We start from the raw sequence: 23,502 nt of genomic DNA on the forward strand, positions 1-23,502 counted from the left end.
GTATAAAACTTGAAATATCATATCTAGGTAATTCTAGGTAATTCATTATAATAAAATGTAATATCAATAGTTTAATACAAATTTGAGAATCAAATGGCATACCGGCAGACAAAATAGTTGAATACATATATATGCAAATCCTCCAATACTATTCATTCTTCATATTTCATGAAACAGTTAGATTATGTTTGTATGAGAAGTCATGAACATGTTAATATTCATATAATATTGGATAGTACAATATGGATTATTTTGCTAAATTTTAATATATACTTGTATATGAATAGATCAAAGTTTACACATAAAAAAAATTATAGTGACTTGAAATTATGTAATGACTATTCACTTACTTGTATAGTGTGAAAATTTAAGCACTGAAGGAGTCTTCATATCATATACATGTACACACATGTATATATACCAGTGTATATAAATTGTGTGAATATTTATGTTTTCTATACATGTACTTGATGTTTTACAAATAAGAGAGGTATGAATGTTATTATGTTAATATAATAATTATGGTGGGCTCAAAGTCTGCCAGATGATTCAATAAAGGTTTGGACACAGGCACACAGGTTTGAATTTATCTCATGGCTAAGGTGAATACTTCCCTTTGTTAGAATGTCAACATTCATATGTAGATGTTGAGAAAGATTCAGGTCTAGATTCAGGTGAAGGTTTAATTGGATGTCAAGTTATAAATGAGACAGAGAAGTTAACAAGTTCTGACGTTGGACTGCATATCTAGGACAGAAGAGAAAGAAGTGATCAACATCTTCAGTAGAGTATCCACAAATACAGGATGGACTATTAGAAAGATGGTCTTTATAGAGATCAAAATTTAGCTGACTTGCTCGATTACGAAGTTGACACATGATAATAATAAAATACCTAGTTCCACCATACTTAAAAGCATCAGTACATTTATCATCAACATTGACGGTGATGGCATGACAGGTAAGGCTCCTTTTGAGTTCGCTTATTGAACCCATATCATAGAAGACACAGTCAGGTTTATTCCACCAAGACATCATATAGGGATAAAAACTTTTAAAATACATGCAAGATCCACAAATGGGGGTTTGAAATATACGTTGATGTCTTACATCATGAGACACTTGACTATGATCAATAATAAAAGGTATAATGTGTTCAAGTAGATAGTCAGGGGTTTCATGATTAATTATTTAAAAAAATAACATATGTTGTTGATCAATTCTACGTTTTTTGAGAGTGTCCCAACCAAGTTCATTATAGATAACAGCATGACTAGTACCTCTGCGTAAACCAGAGATGACTCTAGCAGCATCAAGTTGGATAGATTCTAAAAGTTCGGATTCCGTTTGATTGCAATTATTCCATACAACACTTGCATATTCAAGGTTAGGGCGTATATATGATTTGTATAGAATTTCTAATGTTTTCCTATCAAGATTGATTGTAAGTGATCTTAACACATTTAGGCCCGGTCGAATGTCGGCGGTGTGATTGCCGCTCGAATCCCGATCGGATATCGGATGATACTTAACGATGTGTGAAGGATATGTGGTCGGTTATGAAAATGTACCGGACAATGGAGAAATTTAAATTGGAATTCAAACTCTTAGGGCACCTCCCCGATGCTGCTTGAGAGCCTCGGCATCGTAAGCTTAATCGGAATGGGCTGTGACAAAAGAATAAATGGAGAGTGAGTTACTGTAGACATTCCATGTAGATTACATCATTAATTGCTCGCCTAAACTGAATTGCCATTTTTAATTCTTTCGAAATAATAATTTGCCTGCGTAGAAATGATATAAATTATAATTTGATATTTGACTTGTAAGACTGTATAAATGTGTCTGTGGAATGCTATTGTTGTCGTTACTTACGCTGTTCACAGTGCTGCCCCAGCAAATTTCCATGACAAACACAGCTATATTTACAGGAACGTCCTGTAGCACATGGATTAGGATTGCAGATGTCCAAGGCTGGATGTAAATAGTGAGGGGTCACATTGTATGGTTACAAAATACTAAATATATAGTTCAAGAATGGTCATTCTATCTTTAATTAGAGATATTGTTAGTTTCATACTTTGTTTTAATTAGTCCCTAACTGGTTTCTTTTAAATACTGTTAAACTACATATTTTCACAGGGAGTTCCCGTGTGTAAAATGTTCATCAGTAAATGGTATTTACTTACAAAGCCAGATAGCAAAAACATCCGCAAGTGCATAATCTGAAACATTGGTGGAAAATGGTTTTAACTAAGTAGTGTTAATACATTGTATATGAAACACAAGTTGTTTTTGATATATTTTCTTGTTAGGAAACAAATAAATATATATCAATACATTGTAAAACAATCCACATTTTACATAAGTGTACATGTACTTGAAACTGAACAGCTATGTCACGCGGACTAAAAGGTTACCAGTATATTTACGTCATTGTGTGAACATGCTAACTCTGCATTTTCACTTATTGAACGAAATGTAAAATGATGACCTGCCATTAACGGTTACCTTTGAAATACCTTGATATTCACACAATATGTACATATTCTACTCTATCTATGATAAAGTGTATGCTCTATATTGTTACCCATCATGTACATTGTGAACCTTGGTGTTAAATACTTACTTAATGAGTTCTCATACCCGTCTTCATCACTGTAGACAAAATTTGGCTTTGGAAGTCTGTTCTCCCAATCGCATGCACCCTGACTCATAGAATCCACGACCGCGAACCAACCTTTATCTAAAGTGCAGTGTCCAAAATGCCGGTTCATGTAGAAGGTTCGATGAAAAATGCTTAAGTGAAATGTGTCTTATTAGCACAATATGTATAAAGGATCCCCATCAAGTGACTGTTGTTTATCATGTTTATAAAACACTCTGTTAGTTCATTTTCAAATTTTGAAAGACTCTAGCTTTACCGAGTGTCTTTTAAAAAAATGAAAATGAACTAACGAGAGTTTTGCAGGAAAGTTCAAATTCCATAGGTCTATCTTCTATTTTTTTTTTTTTTTTTTTTTTTTTGAAATAAAATATGTGTTTGCTTGTGATTCTTCAATCCGACAGACAGACGAATTGATGTCCAACTGAATGTTCCAAAATACGTCGTTAACGTCGAACTCGTATTAATGGTAATACTATGTAAACTAATATCACGAAAGGAAAATGTGGCAATAGCATTACCTTTCCATATATTAGACATTAGTAAACACAGGATAGAGGTGAACACGTAAATACAGTAAAATTAACAGTTCGATAAATTCATAATGATGTATTACACAAACATGTTTGTTAATCGGCTGCCAGAAATATGCTTAAAAATTGTGCATTTAACACGCTTAAAACATTGTCCATTGATAAAAAAAACACAATTAGTTTTGGATTAAAAATACATTAAGGTCAGTCAAGGATACTTTTATTAATAACTTTTGATAGCAAAGGTGACAAATACGCCACAACTAGCGACAGTTTATAGATCAGGAATAACGTCCATACTTACCCATCAAGAGAATCAATATTTGTGAGTGCATATTGGTTGAGATCGTTCCAAGATGAATACATAATACGTGTCTGGTTGAACCAGGACTTTTTATCCGAACCTTTAGCATCAAATACCACGTATGCTTTCTCGTTGCCATTTTCTATAAAGGACACTCGAACCTGTCGGAAAGGAATGATTCGATTCATAAGCGACAGTGCGGATAAAGTTAAAGTTCTTGCATTATTTTAACCTAGGAGAATGAAATGTTCAGACAAAGTTACACTTCGCTATTATAACCTAGGAGAAAGAACTATCCGGACAAAACTACACTCTGCCATTATAACAAAGGAGCAAGAATACGTCCGGACAAAGTTACACTTAGAAATTATAAACTAGGAGAAGAAATATCCGGACAAAATTACACTTCGCCATAGCATAGGAACAAGAACAGCCCGGAAAAAATTACACGTCAAAATTATAACCTATGTTACTAAGTTACGCTTCGGTATTGTAACCTAGGAGCAAGAACAATCCAGACACTGCCTTGGAGCAGGAATAGTCCGAATCATAACCTAGGAGCAAGAACATTTCCGAACAAAGTTACACTTCAGAAGTATAGCCGGGGAGCAAGAGCGTTATAAACCACACGCTGTAGTTAGGCTTTGTAGGTGTGATATATTTCTCGTAATTTGAACAGATATATCCTCACTTTCTCCGAGAGTATGCTAGACTTCATTCAGCTAAATGCTAAAATCCATGTAAATGTTTAATTAGGTGTTTTATTTTATCTATGTGTTGTGTGCATGCTTCTTGTTGTGTTCTCAGACGTTTGTAGCGCATACCTTTGAAAATGTACAAAAAGTTATTACAAATTTTACATTTTACACCTTTTTGAATATAACATTTGAGACTATTCTGTTTTATGTAATTACATGTATATATATATATATATATATATAGAAAAATAAAAAAATGAAACACGTTGTTAGTTTAGCATTAGCGCTTTCATCATGTTCTTCAGATGCTTAACAACATAAAATGACGTCATGACAGTATAATCATTGTGTATTGTGACGTCATATTAAGGGAGGTAATTATACATATAACAATTGATTTATACAATTACAACAAACGATTCAGTTTCGGTTTCAGAGTTCTAATAAATTGCTTTTCTTGTTCTTTTCTTTGGATGGTATTATTATTTAACATTTTATAGAACGGAAATATAGTAAACCTTTTCTTTCCGCAAATGTCCAAATGTTCACTTAAATTTATTTTCCTGTACTCCGGTACATTAATATGTTGTTTGTGTACACGGACACGGGCCCTCAGTGTATTACTGGTCTCTCCAATGTAAAATTCCTTACATCCGGGGCATGTTATTACATAAATAAGGTCTTTCGAATCACAACACATATTTGCATTCACTACGAATGTTCTGGAGTGGAATTTGAAAGATTGACCTTCTGTAATGTAGTCGCGGGTTCCACATCGTGGACATTTTGGAAACAAATCAACCACGCCAATCTTGCAGAACAGTACGAGAAATGGCTAGCTGAAGAGGAACCAATATTCCCGCGTAAGTTCAGAATAAAATCCATTTTGAATGAACCGACCGAACAAACGAAAATCCGTGTCGGTGTAGCGGTAGAAAGAGTCAAAGGAGAAATCGAATTACTCAGATTAAGATCATCTCTATGTCAAGAGAAAGTAATAGCCTTTGATGAACAACTGAAATCCAAAATAAAAAATGTCGCTTCTGGAAGAATTTCAGAAATATTACTGGAGATGTGGCAAAAGGAATGTGACTTGGAAGAAAACAAGTCAAGAGATCGCTGGAGATATAAAGAGGTATGGCTTCTGGACTATAAAAGAAAGTATGGTACAGAAGTAACAAAAGAAAAGAGAAAGAAAACCAAGCAAAACAATAACAAGAATGAAGCGGAAACGGTCCTGCCATCTGGACAAATGAACTATGCATCAGCGGTAAGGATGCGACCCAGATCTCGAACACCAGTCAACCGACTTCCGCCACGACAGCCAAGAAGGACTACCAACACCAATAGAAACGTACCTAGGAGAACCGCAAAGGCAATAATTCCCCATATGAAAAATACCTACCGCCAAGGGTATAATTTTTCCCAGTACGGAAGACGACCCGGCGGCAATTATCATAATCCTAGAAAGAGCATGAATAGTGAGAGAAGGATAGCATTTAAAAATAACACACAGGGTTACTACAGAAACGGTGGTACTACATACATCGGTCATGGAGCCAGAAACTATTTTTTAGGAGGAGGCAAAGCAAACCGAGGACAAAAGTTCCAATTTTAAGAAGTGGAACCAACACCTGTTTGATACCAAATGAAGACAAACGTATTGATCCAAAAGTAATAAATCTGTCCAATAGACAATTAAATGATTCCCAAATTAAATTGTTATCCAAAGGTCTCAAATATACTCCAACGCCAAATTCCAATAATCAAGAACTCAAAACGGATATTAAAACCTATACTAGAAGATTAAGATTAGCGGAGTTTTTTCATCAAGAGAATGAAAATGAAGATAATCAAATTAACGATGAAGACCTTGTGAGAAATAAATCATCATTCAACCCCAGAAAAGGCAGAAACAACACACTAGATGCCGTGTGTGAAACGCTGGAAAACCTATCTCTTAAGAATGAACAAACAAATCTGAGGAGCAATTTAACGAAAGATGAAGAAAATGCCTTAAAAGCCTTAGCAAATGACAACACCATAATTATAAAAGAAGCAGATAAAGGAGGCGCGATAGTAGTGATGGACAGAGAATTCTATAAAACGAAAATTACGAACATACTGCTGAATGAGGAATATTACGTCAAGGTAGATGGTAATCGGGACAAATATGCAATGCAGAAAATAAAAAGACTCATCAGCAACAACTTAAATACTACGAAAATAACCGGAAATGAACAGGATTACCTAACACATTTTGAATTCAAAGAAAGCTGCTTTTATGGACTACCGAAAATTCACAAATCAAAACAAATTAAAGAAGCAATACAAACACAAAATTCAGAATATATAACTTGTTTAAATCCTGATGATTTAACATTCAGACCAATTGTGGGTGGACCGAATTCCCCAACCCAGAGACTCAGCAACTTACTAGATATCCTGCTTAAACCATTCTGTAAAGAAGTAAATAGTTATGTACGGGATGATATGGACTTTATTACCCACCTCCCGAAGGAAATCAATGAAAATTCGAAACTTGTAACGATGGATGTCGTGAATCTCTACACAAATATCACCAAAGAACTGGGACTGAAGGCAATTGAATACTGGTTAGATAATCACCCAGAGAAAATACATCATCGTTTCAAAAAACAATTTATCCTAGATGGGATAGAACTAGTATTATCTAACAATACTTTTATGTTCAATGACGAACATTACCTACAAATCAAAGGCACTGCTATGGGCACGAAAATGGCTCCAACGTATGCGACCCTTACACTTGGATATTTAGAAAAAGGACTTTACAACAAAGCTGAAGAAATGTGGGATACAAACTTCAAAACTGTACCTAATTAATAACTGGAAACGATATCTGGATGATTGCTTTATCATATGGAACTTCGATGAAGAACGTCTGACAACATTGTTCAATCAACTTAATATGCTGGATCAAAGCATAAGTTTTACTATTGAAGTTGATGACAAAAAAATACCATTCTTAGATGTTCTAGTTCTGAAAAAGGATGATACCATAATAACAGATATTTATTACAAGCCAACAGACACACACCAGTATCTTCATTTTGGATCATGCCATCCGCGACACAATAAACGGGCAATTCCATATAATCTTGCTCGAAGGATTTGTACCATAGTTAGTGAGAGTGAAACAAGAGACCTCCGCTTGAAAGAATTAACCAGTTATTTGAAATCTCAAAAATATCCTACCAAGCTGATAGAAGATGGAGTCCGGAAAGCAAAAGAATTAGACAGAACAATGCTCCTCAGTCCAAAAGAGAATCAAGAAACAGAATCTTCAATATTACCATTAGTAACCACACATAATCCACGGAATAAAAACATAACCGGAACAGTACGCCAACTAAACAATGTACTCCAAGCAGATATACATATGCAGAGAGTGCTGAAAAACACAACCTTCATCAATAGTAAACGCCAACCCAAAAATCTGAAGAGAGTACTATGTAAATCTAACTTCCAAACCGAAGAAAATTTCACCGTAAGAAAATGTATGGACCCACGATGTGGAACCTGCGACTACATTACAGAAGGTCAATCTTTCAAATTCCACTCCAGAACATTCGTAGTGAATGCAAATATGTGTTGTGATTCGAAAGACCTTATTTATGTAATAACATGCCCCGGATGTAAGGAATTTTACATTGGAGAGACCAGTAATACACTGAGGGCCCGTGTCCGTGTACATAAACAACATATTAATGTACCGGAGTACAGGAAAATAAATTTAAGTGAACATTTGGACATTTGCGGAAAGAAAAGGTTTACTATATTTCCGTTCTATAAAATGTTAAATAATAATACCATCCAAAGAAAAGAACAAGAAAAACAATTTATTAGAACTCTGAAACCGAAACTGAATCGTTTGTTGTAATTGTATAAATCAATTGTTATATGTATAATTACCTCCCTTAATATGACGTCACAATACACAATGATTATACTGTCATGACGTCATTTTATGTTGTTAAGCATCTGAAGAACATGATGAAAGCGCTAATGCTAAACTAACAACGTGTTTCATTTTTTTATTTTTCTATATGTTTACCGGACACTGAGAATTTAATGTTATTCAATATATATATATATATATACATATATATATATACATGTATATATAAATATATATATATATATATATTCCAATTTGCTCGGGACTGACACTATATAACCTATTTATGTATAAGATATGTTGTGACGTCGTTCTGAACAACGTTGTGATTATAAAATGTTGAACTTCAACATGAAGTTATATGAATTGTTTTTACGTTGTAAGATGTTTGACACTTTAATAGAAAACAATTGATTGATTCATTGATTGGTATTAGACTTAACAGTATACAGTACATGGACGATGGAATTTTAACGCGGTTAAAAGTATTTGTTGTTTACTGCATGGATTCATATTACGTGTCAAGAAGTAATATCAACGGTGTGTTCCTGGTTACAAATGTATTGAAAATATGGACCAAAGAATGAATCCTAACAGTGGACTCAAAATAGATTGACAAATTTTTAAGACGGTTCGCCCCTATATCCAGATATATAAAAAATACAGTCACATGCTATTAATTAACAATAGAAATACGGGACGTCAAAGGAAACAAATATACTAAATTAGAGTGGAAGGAAACCGGAATGCCCGGGGGAAAACCCACGTGATCGGGCACGTAATCTTTTCACGTCCGTGCCGGGGATCGAAATCCGTTCATCTTGGTGAATGGCGAGCGGCTTAACCACTTCACCACCTGATCACTCTTTTATTTCCTTTGCATGTTGTATGCTTCCTTTTCTTTATTTTGGTTGAGTAATGTCAACTTAAGTAACTTACAGCACTGATATTGTAGTTTCGCCAGTTATCAATGATTGGAGACTTGTAAGTCTTGCTTCCATTCAGTAGCGACATGGCATCTTCATCGTCTTCGTTGACTTCGGTCTTGTTTAGCCATAAATCACGCACACTTGGTGATTCAAGATCCTGTCCATGTGCGACCTTCATTGCCAAAGTCCAGCCTCAAGTAAAGCACGAAACACAGTAAGCTGTTTAGAGTTGATTTGTAGGTGTATTGAAACCACCTTTTAAAGTTATTTAATCAAACAAATGAGACACTATTTAATTTCGATATATAGATTTTAACATTTATAAATCTTTTACCAATCAACGTACAATTAACAATTACGTATTTATTTTAAACATTTCAACCATTATAATGCCAAATTTCAGTCAGCGTATTCATTTTAACCTTATTTCAATTTACAGATAAAAAGAAATAATTCAGGTTTAAAAGGGCACCGGAGTATTTTGAAGGTGCCTTCTCCTTGTCACAACTTCCGTATTTTTTCTGATTGGCCAGAAAGAAAATATAATCATTGTTTCTAACTAATATTTCTAGGTTACCATGGGAACGGTTTTCATAAAAAGACGTTATACCAAATATATGTATGGTTAAAACTTAACATAATTAAATGTGTAACAGAACAAACTGTGAAGAGGAGTTTCTTTGAATACAACATGTAGGCCAGTTTTATTTTTTAACTTTTCGATATTGAGAGTTTCCTTGATTACACCATGTGTGCTATACTTTGTTTACTCTACATATCTTAATCATAAAAGGATCAATCACAAGTTATTCCAAGTTAAACAGCCGTCTCCTAATATTACAAAACGATTAACTTATTCATGATGACTTAGATATCTGATACAAATTAAACAATTCAAATAATATTGCAAGTATTTGAATAACATGTAATGATAATTCTGTAGTAATAGCTTTTGTATGTTTAAAGCTAAAGTATGTTCAGAATCTTCCACTGGACCTAATATACTCTTGCACATGTTTAAAGCTTTTACAGTTTACCTCTCAAGCCAAATTTTCATCGCCAAGAAGCAGCAAATAAAGGTGTATTTCCAGATTTGCTTATTAATTTCGCATTAATTAACTTTGTACGGGCAGCTAAATAATTTGGATATTCTAAGAAATAATGATCAGCATTTTCACAAGGTTTTCCACAGTTTATGCAACGTGAATTTTCGAATTTATTTGAAAACGGAAAAGATCATCATTTAGAGTACTAAATTTTTGCCTCAATCTGGTGTGAAGAAAATGTAATTTTCTGGCACCAGAGCTGAAATAACTTGGCCAATGAGAAATGATTTGTTGGGAATGAGCAATCTTCAAAGACGAAATGGGTAATTACTTGATAGCATTATCTAAATTATTCCAGTTTCATTGAGTAGAAGGCATGAAAGACTTGAAAGTGGAGGAGAATCGACAGTTTTGAATACGAAAGTCGTTATGTTGTCTTATATTGATTATTTTCTCCGACTGTGGGAGGTAAAAGATTCGAATGAAAATGCATTTTTTTTGCAAATGATGTAAATTGTTCCCTTTCTAACTTGTCAGAATCAATTTTGAAACAACCTTCCAAACTTCACAAGCATACTCTAAAATCGGTAGTATGAATGACTAATAAACCTGTAAAAGGGTATTACACTTATTTTCTTCAAAACAGATTTGTAGATTCCATTGCCGTGATCAAACCAATTGACAATTGAATTAAGAGGTACCCCAAGTTGTCTATGAAATTGAATAAAATTTAGAAAGTTACAATTAAAACTCAAACCTAAATCTTCATCAATTTTGAAATGAAAATTAAAATTTTCCATGTAGAGTTTTTTCTTGAGCACAACTTGTCTGCTATACTTCCCTTAAATCACTCAGAATGACGTCATGTTCCATATGTTGACAGACGTGTTCCTGATTGCACTAGATTTACGTTTACCAAAGACACATTTCATTTGTATGTGTTTTTCATCAGTTGTATAAATATGAGCTTTGTGTTCAAATCTACTTTGTTACGTTACTTATATTGTACGTTATTAATACTAATTCAACTAGTATACTATTTTTTGTTGTGGATATGAAAACATGTATATGTCCTTCAATATTTTTGACTGTGGGTTTCATTATTCCGTCTGTCACAAAAGCAAAAATTACACAAAAATATCACATGATGTATTGTAATTCCTGGATCCAAAATAAAAAAATCATAGTCTGCTAGTATTTAATTCGTAGTTTATAAACGAAGACAAATATATTTAATAATTATGATTTTATCATTATGTAGTAATTATGTATCTAATTATGTGTGAACATTCAAGTGCATTTTATATTACTTATGCACATCGTATCCACGTTTACATCAGGAAATGTATTTTAAAGTAATTTTTCATCTTTACATTTTATTTGATTTATTTGATATCTTTCACAGGACAAAGGATTTTTATTGCTTGTTAAAAAAACCTCACCAAAAGTGGCAAATCGCACGGTGATGCAACTTTATGTCCGTTTGTTTTATTATCTACTGCAATGAACACACTATGTTTTCGAAAAATAGACCATTTACAATGTATATGACAGATATAAATCATGTATTCGGAAACCTCATACTTTGATTTTCATTACTAATTTTTTTAACAAAATAATATCTGTCTGACCTAGTTTTTGTTTCTTGTATTGTTGTTTGAATTTGTTTTCTAAAAATAAACGGCAGAAGTTGCCTTTTTAAACAGATGCCAGTAATGATATGATACAAGAAAAATGTATTACATACATACAAATAACCTGCATGTGCTATAAGGGCTTACCTGTCCTTGGTTCTGATGGCGGTAGGGGAGATATATAGGAGGCTTCACTATAACACACTAAAATGAAAATAGAATTGGCATGTATATTTTGTTGTAATAACACAAAGGAATTCTCATCTGTCTGTTTATTATGAAATTATACATGAAATTCCAAATTTGTCTTTTTTTTTTTTTGTTTTTTTTTTGGATCTTTTTAGGGATCCAGTGTTCAAATCGTCTTATCAAAATTCAAAATAGATTGCTAGACCTTGCAACCATGGTAAAACATAATGTATTATTCAACAAAAATAATAGTAATTCAAACTATGTTTGGTGTTTCACTTGTATAGTCCTGCAGTATATTCATAGATAGATCATTCAAGCATGTCTAATTGCATTCTAATTAAGGTGATGCATTACAATACGCTGCAATACAATATCTAACATCTCCCAGTTAGGGGTCACATCAGTACGACTCCTTGTCTAGAATCGGAACACTTCGTGATTCACTATTAGACTTTTATACTTCGAGAGAATCAACCACACCGATAATTCCGTAGCTGAGGCGCTGATTGGCTAACTACAGGAGTCATGTGGGGGTGACCCCGAACCCGGGTAGTTGTTAGGTCTTGTATTGGAGCGTAACGTAGAGTATTGTAAAATTGCAAATCCATCTTAATTAGATTGGTCTTATTGTCCCCAAATAAATTTTAAACGGAATATTAAATCATCCCTCCCAAGGAGACTTAAGAGAGGAAAATGATTGAATTGGATCTGAGTAGATTTAATGTTTTGGATATATAATACAAAATAAGTATTAAGAGTACACTCAAATGTTTGTGTTATATCTCCATAACATAATAGATCTATTCAAATTAACCCTTTTAAATTTTATTTACTTAAGGTAAGACCCTTTTTTCAACTAGTGATATTTTATATGCATATATATCACTTTTTAGGTGTACTTGTTAAGTTAGGAAAACATTTAAAAGTTAGTATTTAAAATTCAGTTAAACTAAAATCATAACCTTTGTTATTTAGTGAATATTGACTAAATGTATTGATTGGAATATATACATGTTATTCATCACCATATGAACTTTGTTCTAAAGTATATGTACATTATGCGTTTTTCAGTTACATTTATGACTTGTGTCAATACATTAACTAATTTTTCAATGTTATTATAAAGACCCAAACCAGTGCCAATATATGCTTAAATAACATATATCTACATTGCTTACAGGTATGTTTTTGAATCTAAAATAGATATTCATAGAGAAAACACCGTTGTATGTATAATTGTTTGTTTTAGAGTAAAGTGTATGATATTCAAAACTAAATACATCACTTAACATCGTAACCATCGTTATATCATTATTTTCCCTGTAACTGTCACACATATTAACCGGTAACTACTGCCGGATAAACGTATAACTTCTTCATAACTATATGAATGCTTTATCCGGCAAAATGCATGTATAGTAAATAATTCTTTATTGGGTAATGATTTTATAAGTACGTTCATGACAGTTTCAATGATATTGCACTCTGAATTTTAAGACTTGATCATTTTTATTACTGGATCTGTTAATGGTGCTTATATACAGTAGGACAGTAAAATGAATACATTCAAAACTATAATGATGATAAAAATCGTTATTAATATTGATATTCAATTTGAAAAACGTCCATGAAAGTGTGCAAATAAAAGCGAAATACTTGTCATAGATGTCGAAGTCGGGGTTAAATGTAAAAACATCGTTTGGAATCGGGCGTCAAACATGTAATTTGTAATATTGCGGTTTGATATTCCAAGCCTGAATACTTTTGATCATGAAAACAGTTTCTTCTTGAATTTATTTGATAAAGATTTTTGTATTTGACTTTTTCTTAGATAGAACGACAACACAATAAAACTAATTTATGAGATGTTTGTCTTTTTAAAAATAATATTGATATTCACCACAAAACATATCGATAAAATAAGCTGACTTAAATCGAAGTCGAAGAATGAACTCAATAAAACACAGAAATGAAATATACAGAAGGTAAAATGACATAGTTTAGAAAAGAAACTGGAATAGAAAAATACCCTTAATATGTTCAATTCTTTTCGAAAATTGACATGTATCGTTATCTCAAAACTTACCCCAAATAGACATCAGTAAACATATGAAGATCATACTTTTTGGTTGCAGCGTCAGTTCTGTTGAATTGTTCCGCTGGGTGGCCTAAGGACACTGACTAGAAAGACTAAAACACTACAATTTGCATAGCTTGGTGCACATTCTAATTATTTGTTTTTAGCGTGAACGTGCTAGACTCTCAGTCTTCCATAGAAATTAAGTGATATCAATCATGCAGATTATTAACATGTCATAAACGAAAATGCAATTTGTATTCAATTATTTACTATCGTAAATTTGTTTAACACTCTGAACACATATTAGTTTTCAATATATAACAGTTTTAATTAAACCGATACATGTACTAAATTTCCCTTGCGGTTGGGTGGGTCTACCTGTAATCATCATATTTTGTGTTTTATTTTCATATTTTTTTACGAATATTGTAGAACTTCCACTTTTGTTGTCAAAAACATTAATTGACATTAGTGAGATGTATGTTTGGACTGACAGCATGTAATGTTCGTTCTAAAAACTAAATTTAAGTATTATATAACATTAGCTGCAATATTGTAGCTCACAACTACGGTGGCTGATTTGTGCCATTTCGTCTTTTCGTCTTTTCGCCCCGAAAAGACCAGAATTAAGAAACCTTAAATTTCGTCTTTTCGTCTTTTCGCCCCGAAAAGATGAAATTTAACAAATTTAAATTTCGTCTTTTCGCGGCGAAAAGACGAAAAGACGAAAACTTAAACACGAAAAGACGAAAGTGATACACGCTAATTAGCGACCTTAATTCTCGTCTTTTCGCCTTCAAAAATCTCGTCTTTTCGTCTTTTCGCCCCGAAAAGACGAAAATTAACAAACCTTAAATTTCGTCTTTTCGTCTTTTCGCCCCGAAAAGGCGAAAATTAACAAACCTTAATTTTCGTCTTTTCGTCTTTTCGCCCCGAAAAGACGAAATTTAACAAACCTTAATTTTCGTCTTTTCGTCTTCCGGTCCGGTGTGGAAGTCATTTTGAAATCTTTTTATCTTAATATTGACTTAATTGTTCAATATGGAAGCATCAAAGTAGTTTATGATAACAATCGATTTATTAAATTGATAGTATTACAAGTATCTTCATCAATAACTAAGATTAGAAGTTTTAAAACATAAGTCAACATGTATGTTTACAGCAGTTACGTAGATTTCTCACACGTGGCATATGCATTGCCGTGTATATGTTAGGACATAATGAACTTAAGATGCTAAACAAAGTACTTACAGGAGTTGCCTCCCCTACACAACTTGAATAAAAAAGTTGTCGACGGGTAATATTTGAAAGCGTTTGAACCACGGATCAACTTGTTAACAAAATATTTTTATGAAAGACAACTCGTGGCGAAAAGACGAAATTTAAGGTTTGTTAATTTTCGTCTTTTCGTGGCGAAAAGACAAAAGGAAAAGACGAGATTTTTGAAGGCGAAAAGACGAAAATTAAAGGCGCTAATTAGCGTGCTTCACTTTCGTCTTTTCGTCTTTTCCCCGCGAAAAGACGAAATTTAAATTTGTTAATTTTCGTCTTTTCGGGGCGAAAAGACGAAAAGACGAGAATTAAGATATTTAAATTTCGTCTTTTCGGGGCGAAAAGACGAAAAGAAGAAATGGCATAAATCAGCCACCGTACACAACTCTTTTACAGATAGTGTTGTCGTCTTTAGAAACTCGGAAAGGTAAAGGTCGGATACGTATATTCGTTCTACATATAACGTGTATATCAGGTGCCGTGATGTCCCGACTTATGTATATTTTACATGTAGCGCGTTTGCGCTACATTGAATACATAATGTATGTCTGTATCCAATTGCGTTCATACCAACTTTAACGCAACCAAAACACCGTTCAAGCCCTATACAACAGTGTAATTATGTTGTATCAAGTTATTACGGCGAAATAACGCCAAAGTGTTGCGTACAAATGGATTATCTATTTTCCTTTTACCAAAATAAGCCCAATCGGCTTTCGTATAATACATCCCTTGTACTGAAAACATTAAACTTGGGTCACAGAAAGGCAATCTAACAGCAGTTTGATATATTTCTAAGCCATTTTGATAAATCTTTATTTTGTGAATAATTTTTATTAAGAGACAAATGAGGAATTAAAATGTTTCTTTGTTGATGTTTCAAAATCTCCAACAAATTCGGACATAAGTACAAGTTCAAAGATCATGCTTTTATGGTTATGTATATTATCGAAGACGCATTGTCAAACCTGGATGACGTCACCTTTACATTTTCTCTAGTTATTTCAAATTATTTTTGGTTTAATTCATACTTTTAAAAGTCTAATACATTTCCTTATTTAGCAATCTAAGCATAGGCTACGTCAGTGTTTATTTAGAATACATTTCCTTCTCTATGATACTTAATAAGGTTATCTAAAATCATTCAAATTGCTAAGCCATCTTGCAGATGTTTGGGATGCTTAGGATAAAGACAACTTTTAGAAACATTATAAACGACAAAAGAAAGATAAACGATATTTTATAAGCATTTAATATTTGTAGTTTTACATAAAACTAAGAAAATTACTTTTCTTTTGATGATAAAACAAAATCTTGGTAAGCCATGGTAAGCTGAAATCCTGCAATTGATACAATTAATCGAAAAGTGATTGCATTCTGGTATTGCAGAGGTTAAAAAAACCTTTTTTATAGAGTATATTTACTTGCATTTCTGATGTTTCTAAATTTTTCTTTTTAATCTTCTCTGTCTTTGTTGGTTTATATACATTTGCAATGAAGAAAGTAACGGCTTTTTACATTTTCCTCACCAGAAAATAGATTGCTGTTGACAGTTATTAATACAACACGTGGACGAGCATCTGAATGCGGATTAAGAAAAAAATATCAACTTCCTGGTTGTTGATCGAAGGCATATCTGTAAACTATCATTTCATCAGCAATCGATTGATCCTTTGTCGTCGGTTTTGAAATGTATGCCAGTGATGATAAACTATCTATAATAATTAACCATACAAGAATTAAACACTAAGATATTCGATGTAGAGTGCGAGCCATTTAAATGAACATTGATTGCTACACATGTATACTGGGTGACAAAAGAACACTTAATAATAATATTCACCAAATTGATGTGAAAATGTTACATGCAGATGTATATATAAAATACTCATTGTTTTAAATAGTTTTGCGTTCGTGGAGTCGTATCGTACTCGTACTTGTAGTCATAAAACTGTCTATGTTAATGTATTAGAGTTTGCATTTATTTCGTAGTATATCTTTGTATTATTTCTTAGATGATTGCATTGATACAACAAACCGTGATATGAGTTTGACTAAAAACTAATAATCCGAAATACATCTTACCATAGTGTAAGTATCGCTAGGTCAAAAACACAGAGGAATAAAAGAAATGGACCTCATGTAATAACCTTTAATAAGTAAAAAAATCATCACATAAACAGACTACGTTCCACTATATAGTTTAACAAAAGTATTCATTTGTTTTTCTAGTAACAAAAGTATTCATTTGATTGTCCCAGACTATGTTCCTATATTTAGTAACAAAAGTATTCATTTGATTGTCCCAGACTATGTTCCCATATTTAGTAACAAAAGTATTCATTTGATTGTCCCAGACTATGTTCCCATATTTAGTAACAAAAGTATTCATTTGATTGTCCCAGACTATGTTCCTATATTTAGTAACAAAAGTATTCATTTGATTGTCCCAGACTATGTTCCCATATTTAGTAACAAAAGTATTCATTTGATTGTCCCAGACTATGTTCCCATATTTAGTAACAAAAGTATTCATTTGATTGTCCCAGACTATGTTCCTATATATTTACAGTATTCATTGATGTCCAGACTATGTTCCATATTTAGTAACAAAAGTATTCATTTGATTGTCCCAGACTATGTTCCTATATTTAGTAACAAAAGTATTCATTTGATTGTCCCAGACTATGTTCCCATATTTAGTAACAAAAGTATTCATTTGATTGTCCCAGACTATGTTCCTATATTTAGTAACAAAAGTATTCATTTGATTGTCCCAGACTATGTTCCTATATTTAGTAACAAAAGTATTCATTTTTGATTGTCCACTATGTCGATAGTCTATATTTAGTAACAAAAGTATTCATTTGATTGTCCCAGACTATGTTCCTATATTTAGTAACAAAAGTATTCATTTGATTGTCCCAGACTATGTTCCATATTTAGTAACAAAAGTATTCATTTGATTGTCCCAGACTATGTTCCTATATTTAGTAACAAAAGTATTCATTTGATTGTCCCAGACTATGTTCCTATATTTAGTAACAAAAGTATTCATTTGATTGTCCCAGACTATGTTCCTATATTTAGTAACAAAAGTATTCATTTGATTGTCCCAGACTATGTTCCTATATTTAGTAACAAAAGTATTCATTTGATTGTCCCAGGACTATGTTCCTATATTTAGTAACAAAAGTATTCATTTGATTGTCCCAGACTATGTTCCTATATTTAGTAACAAAAGTATTCATTTGATTGTCCCAGACTATGTTCCTATATTTAGTAACAAAAGTATTCATTTGATTGTCCCAGACTATGTTCCTATATTTAGTAACAAAAGTATTCATTTGATTGTCCCAGACTATGTTCCCATATTTAGTAACAAAAGTATTCATTTGATTGTCCCAGACTATGTTCCCATATTTAGTAACAAAAGTATTCATTTGATTGTCCCAGACTATGTTCCCATATTTAGTAACAAAAGTTATTCATTTGATTGTCCCAGACTATGTTCCTATATTTAGTAACAAAAGTATTCATTTGATTGTCCCAGACTATGTTCCATATTTAGTAACAAAAGTATATTTGATTGTCCAGACTATGTTCCATATTTAGTAACAAAAGTATTCATTTGATTGTCCCAAAATAAGTACGTTAATATTATTATCACAGTGCTTATAAGATCACTGATTGTAGTTCTATAACTACCACATTTAATGATCATATACACAGCTTAAATGAAAATGAGAATTCAATAAAGCAAAGTGAAGAGAAATCATACATATATAATAATAATAATACAAAATTAGCTATTAAACTTCATTCTAATACAAATTTTAAAAATCCATCAGATCATTTTATGTAAATGAGAATATATTTCCCTCTCGCAAAAGGGTGTCTTTACTTTATTACAGATATATTCAGCATTTTCGATTAAAATAAAGAATAGTTTATTTTCAGCTAACTGTGAATTTTAATTATAAAAATACATTTCAAGGGAGACAACACTCTATAACGTATCAACTTGGTATCATCTCGAACAACACAAAACTTGTAATTGACAACCGATGGAAATGACGAAGAGCAATTAATGATACCTTGTATTTAATACTCAATGAACCATTGTTTTTGCATTTAAAGTTGTTTATATAACAGAAATATGTTATATTTGAAGTAATATTTCGTGACTTTGGATAATAGAAGTAAAGCGCAGTTTCTAAAATATTGTCCAAATATGATATTTATTAGACTAAAGAAAATTTGGGGGGCAGTGATGGTTTATTAGGCAAATATGTCATCTACAAATACTGTTGTGTTGAGACCAATACAATATGTCCTTTGTCTGACAGCGTAACCGACGGCCGTGAAGCTGGACTCTAAAGGACTTTACTGGTTCATCTGGTTTTTATTTACCTCTAGCATATCCTATTTAAAGCTGACCATGCAAGTTAAAAAGTAATTAATTGAGATTTATGAATATAGTATACTAAAGTTATATCTGAGTGTTCATCTTCTATCAGACGAGAACGACTCACTTTAGCAACATATTATAAGAGCTCTATTATCCTATAATCTATAAGGACAACAGATTGGAAAACTTGCAGTTTTGGAGGACAGGCCAAGTGGAAGATCAGACTCAGTTTCCTGTGATATGAATTGTAGCTTTAGATTTGAATACATATTGAGTGTATAAAATACATCATGATTCTATCGAGTGGTAAACTCTCGATAAGTATGTCGATATCTTAATATCGTTGTTACATGACATATCTCATTCTGATTTAGTCCCTTTAAAGGTACCTGGACAATCACCAGTATTACAATTCTGGTTCTCTGTAGATGTGGCCGGGTTGTCCTCGCAGTCGTTACCGCCGTGTTGAGGTAGAGGGTCGGTACAGTTCCTGGTTCTGTGCTGAGTACCGTTACCGCACGTTACAGAACATGGTCCCCAGTCATTCCAAGACGACCAACCACTATCAACTTTAATACCAAAATTGTTTTAGTCACTTCAAAACGTTTTACAAACTAAGAAGACTTGCTAATTATACATTTTAAGATGGACAATGCTTATCGGCAAAACATATAGTATTCTTGTTACGTGTATATGTGTTCGCAATTTGTGAAATATTTTACAAAAATTACTTATTCAGTTTAGTACATTGGATATATAACTTTTATCTTGCCAACAATTGTCATACTTAATTGAATTGAATGCAGAATTGTTGCATTTCATTTGATTTGCCTTAAAGTAGGTTTTATATAATTTCTAACATTATGTGATCTCTAATATGTTTAAGTCTTAGGAATACCTTTTGATTAATCACCATTAATGTCAATATTTACGAAATAAAAGCTACGAAGAAGTTGTTTCTCCTCTCCTTATTAGACTGACAAACGTTTTAGAATTGACATGGTAATGATCCTTAAGTGGCCTTTGTCTCTCACAATCGTGAGAAATTAAAATTATCATCTATAAATAACCCTTTATGACATACTAGGACAGGATTGGAAGTTAGCAGGGTCGTCTCTGAATAATGTCCGGAACACGTAGACCCATTTCCGGCAGGAGAGGGGTTATTACAAGTCCTCGTCCTGGGTTTTTTTTCCGGTTCCGCAAGACTTCGAACACTCTCCGTAGGCGCTCCACTTAGAAAACCCGCCGTTCACTAAAAAAATAAATAAAAAATAACAAAGAAACCCGTTCACATCATTATCATCGTCGACGTCGTCCTACTATAGTTTCAAAAGTACAAAATCAACCTTTCATGATCATTTCAAATCGTCATACACATCAAACGTTTTATTAATTAATTTCAATCATTATCTGTAAATTGAAAGTTTATTGCATTGTTTACAGTAGGTGTCGGTTATTACTCGTGGTATAAAATTGTGTTGATCAAACTTACAATTTTTGCAGTTCGTTCCGAAGTAGTCCCCGGGACAAAAACACTCGTGTCTACAGATAGCTCCGTTATTACACTCTGAAGGAGGACAGATGCTGGTTGCTGTAAAATCCGAAAAGTATCCCCTACTGTCACTCTGTTCTCTAGCGAATAAGTACGCCCAAGGTATAATAAAATTTCTTTATCTATATATTCATGTGTGCCTGCATGAGATTGCCCGGCCATGTTTGTTCCACCACATTGAAATGTAGATCACTGTTTGTAAGATGTACTGCATCAATCCGTTTTATTCACTATCTGAATGTGTTGGACACAGCATTGTATTAAAATATTTATAAAATATTGCATATGTGCTAAATCAATGACAATTTCTCACCTATTTGCATAAAGCGAAAATTGCGTTACGAAATCTAGGAATAATAACAAGTTTGGTCAAAAAAATAGGGAAAAATAAAATAAAAATAATAAACATCAAACTTGTTTTGGTCACAATGATCGGCAGGTATCCTGATATAGACGGTAATCGGAAGTATGCCAGAGAACGACCGAACATATCATGCTGATCGGCCGTTTCTCATATGTGTCCGAGGGATAACTGGCCTGTTCAACGGACATCGTACGAATATCGCCCGAGTATATTACGGACAACGAACAATAGTTGTACCAGGCCCGGCCGAATGTCAGACGGTGTGATTACAGCTCGATTCCCGGCCGAATATCGGAAGATACTTAAACGATGTGTGAAGGATATGAGGCCGATTATGAAAAGTTACGGGTCATTGGAGAGATTTTATCATCGAGTTAAAACTGAAAATCATGCCGAAGGTACATCCTTAGCCAATTCGGAAGGGATTGTGACCTAAGCATTACGAATTTGATCGTTAATAATTGAGCAAATATTTTTCTAAGTTAATAGTTGTCAAAAACGTAACATTTCATGTCAGAATGGTGTCAATGTTTATATAGATGTATTTCTTAAAGGAATTGTTCTACATCCCTCATTAAAAATAAAGCCAACATGTTGACAAATTCCATGGCATAATTGTTACTTCCGATTTATTGATATCCCAGATATTCCCGATCGCTTTATAGCTGGTAACCGTTTTTTTAAATTAGTAATACACTTTTTACTCCACATCATGCATCTCAAAGAATAATGCTTTGTAACAATGATCAGTGCATATCCTGGGATAGGAGGTAATTATCGGGAGTACACCGCTGGTTTTGGCCATTTCTTCGACATCGCACAACACCAGTCAAAATTTTTCCGAGCGAAAACGATAACCGGCCTATTCACTAGGCCCGGTCGAATGTCGGCGGTGTGATTGCCGCTCGATTCCCGATCGGATATCGGGTGATACTTAAACGATGTGTGAAGGATATGTGGTCGATTATGAAAATGTACTGGAGAAATTTAAATTGGAATTCAAACTCTTCGGGCACCTCCCCGATGCTGCTTGGGAGCCTTAGCATCGTAAGCTTAATCGGAATGGGCTGTGACAAAAGCATAAATTAAAACGATTTGAGAAGATGTAGATAAAATATCTTTACATTCTTGCTACGACACATTCTTGTAGCTAAAACAATTGTGTCAATTTTCGGAGAGTGAGTTACTGTAGACATTCCATGTAGATTACATCATTAATTGCTCGCCTAAACTGAATTGCCATTTTCAATTCTTTCGAAATAATAATTTGCCTGCGTAGAAATGATATAAATTATAATTTGATATTTGACTTGTAAGACTGTATCAATGTGTCTGTGGAATGGTATTGTTGTCGTTACTTACGCTGTTCACAGTTCTGCCCCAGCAAATTTCCATGACAAACACAGCTATATTTACAGGAACGTCCTGTAGCACATGGATTAGGATTACAGATGTCCAAGGCTGTATGTAAATAGTTAGGGGTCACATTGTATAGTTACAAAATACTAAATATATAGTTCAAGAATGGTCATTCTATCTTTAATTAGAGATATTGTTAGTTTCATATTTTGTTATAATTAGTTCTAACAACTCAATAACCTTGCTAAAACAAGATTTTTCTTGTGAATACTGTTAACCGACATATTTTCACAGCGAGTTCCCGTGTGTAAAAGGTTCACCAGTAAATGTTATTTACTTACAAAGCCAGATAGCAAAAACATCCGCATATGTATAATCTGAAAAATTGGTGGTAGAGGGTTTTAATTATTTATACAGTGCAAATACATTGGATATGAAACACAACTTGTTTTTAATATATTTTCTAGTTATGAAACAAATAAATATATATCAATACATCGTAAAACAATCCACATTATAAA

At 33.0% G+C, this 23,502-nt stretch overlaps 1 long non-coding RNA gene across 1 annotated transcript; it reads right to left on the minus strand.

The window, feature by feature from the left end:
- Nucleotides 1-20,129: 20,129 nt before the first annotated feature.
- On the minus strand, nucleotides 20,130-23,425 carry LOC138320047 (uncharacterized). The gene is made up of 3 exons (XR_011208075.1): nucleotides 22,985-23,425; nucleotides 21,199-21,297; nucleotides 20,130-20,958 (listed from the first exon to the last, which is right to left on the minus strand). It is a non-coding gene; the product is annotated as an uncharacterized lncRNA (long non-coding RNA).
- Nucleotides 23,426-23,502: the final 77 nt, after the last annotated feature.

This window comes from Argopecten irradians, chromosome 3, assembly GCF_041381155.1.
Source record: "Argopecten irradians isolate NY chromosome 3, Ai_NY, whole genome shotgun sequence".
Taxonomy (NCBI): domain Eukaryota; kingdom Metazoa; phylum Mollusca; class Bivalvia; order Pectinida; family Pectinidae; genus Argopecten; species Argopecten irradians.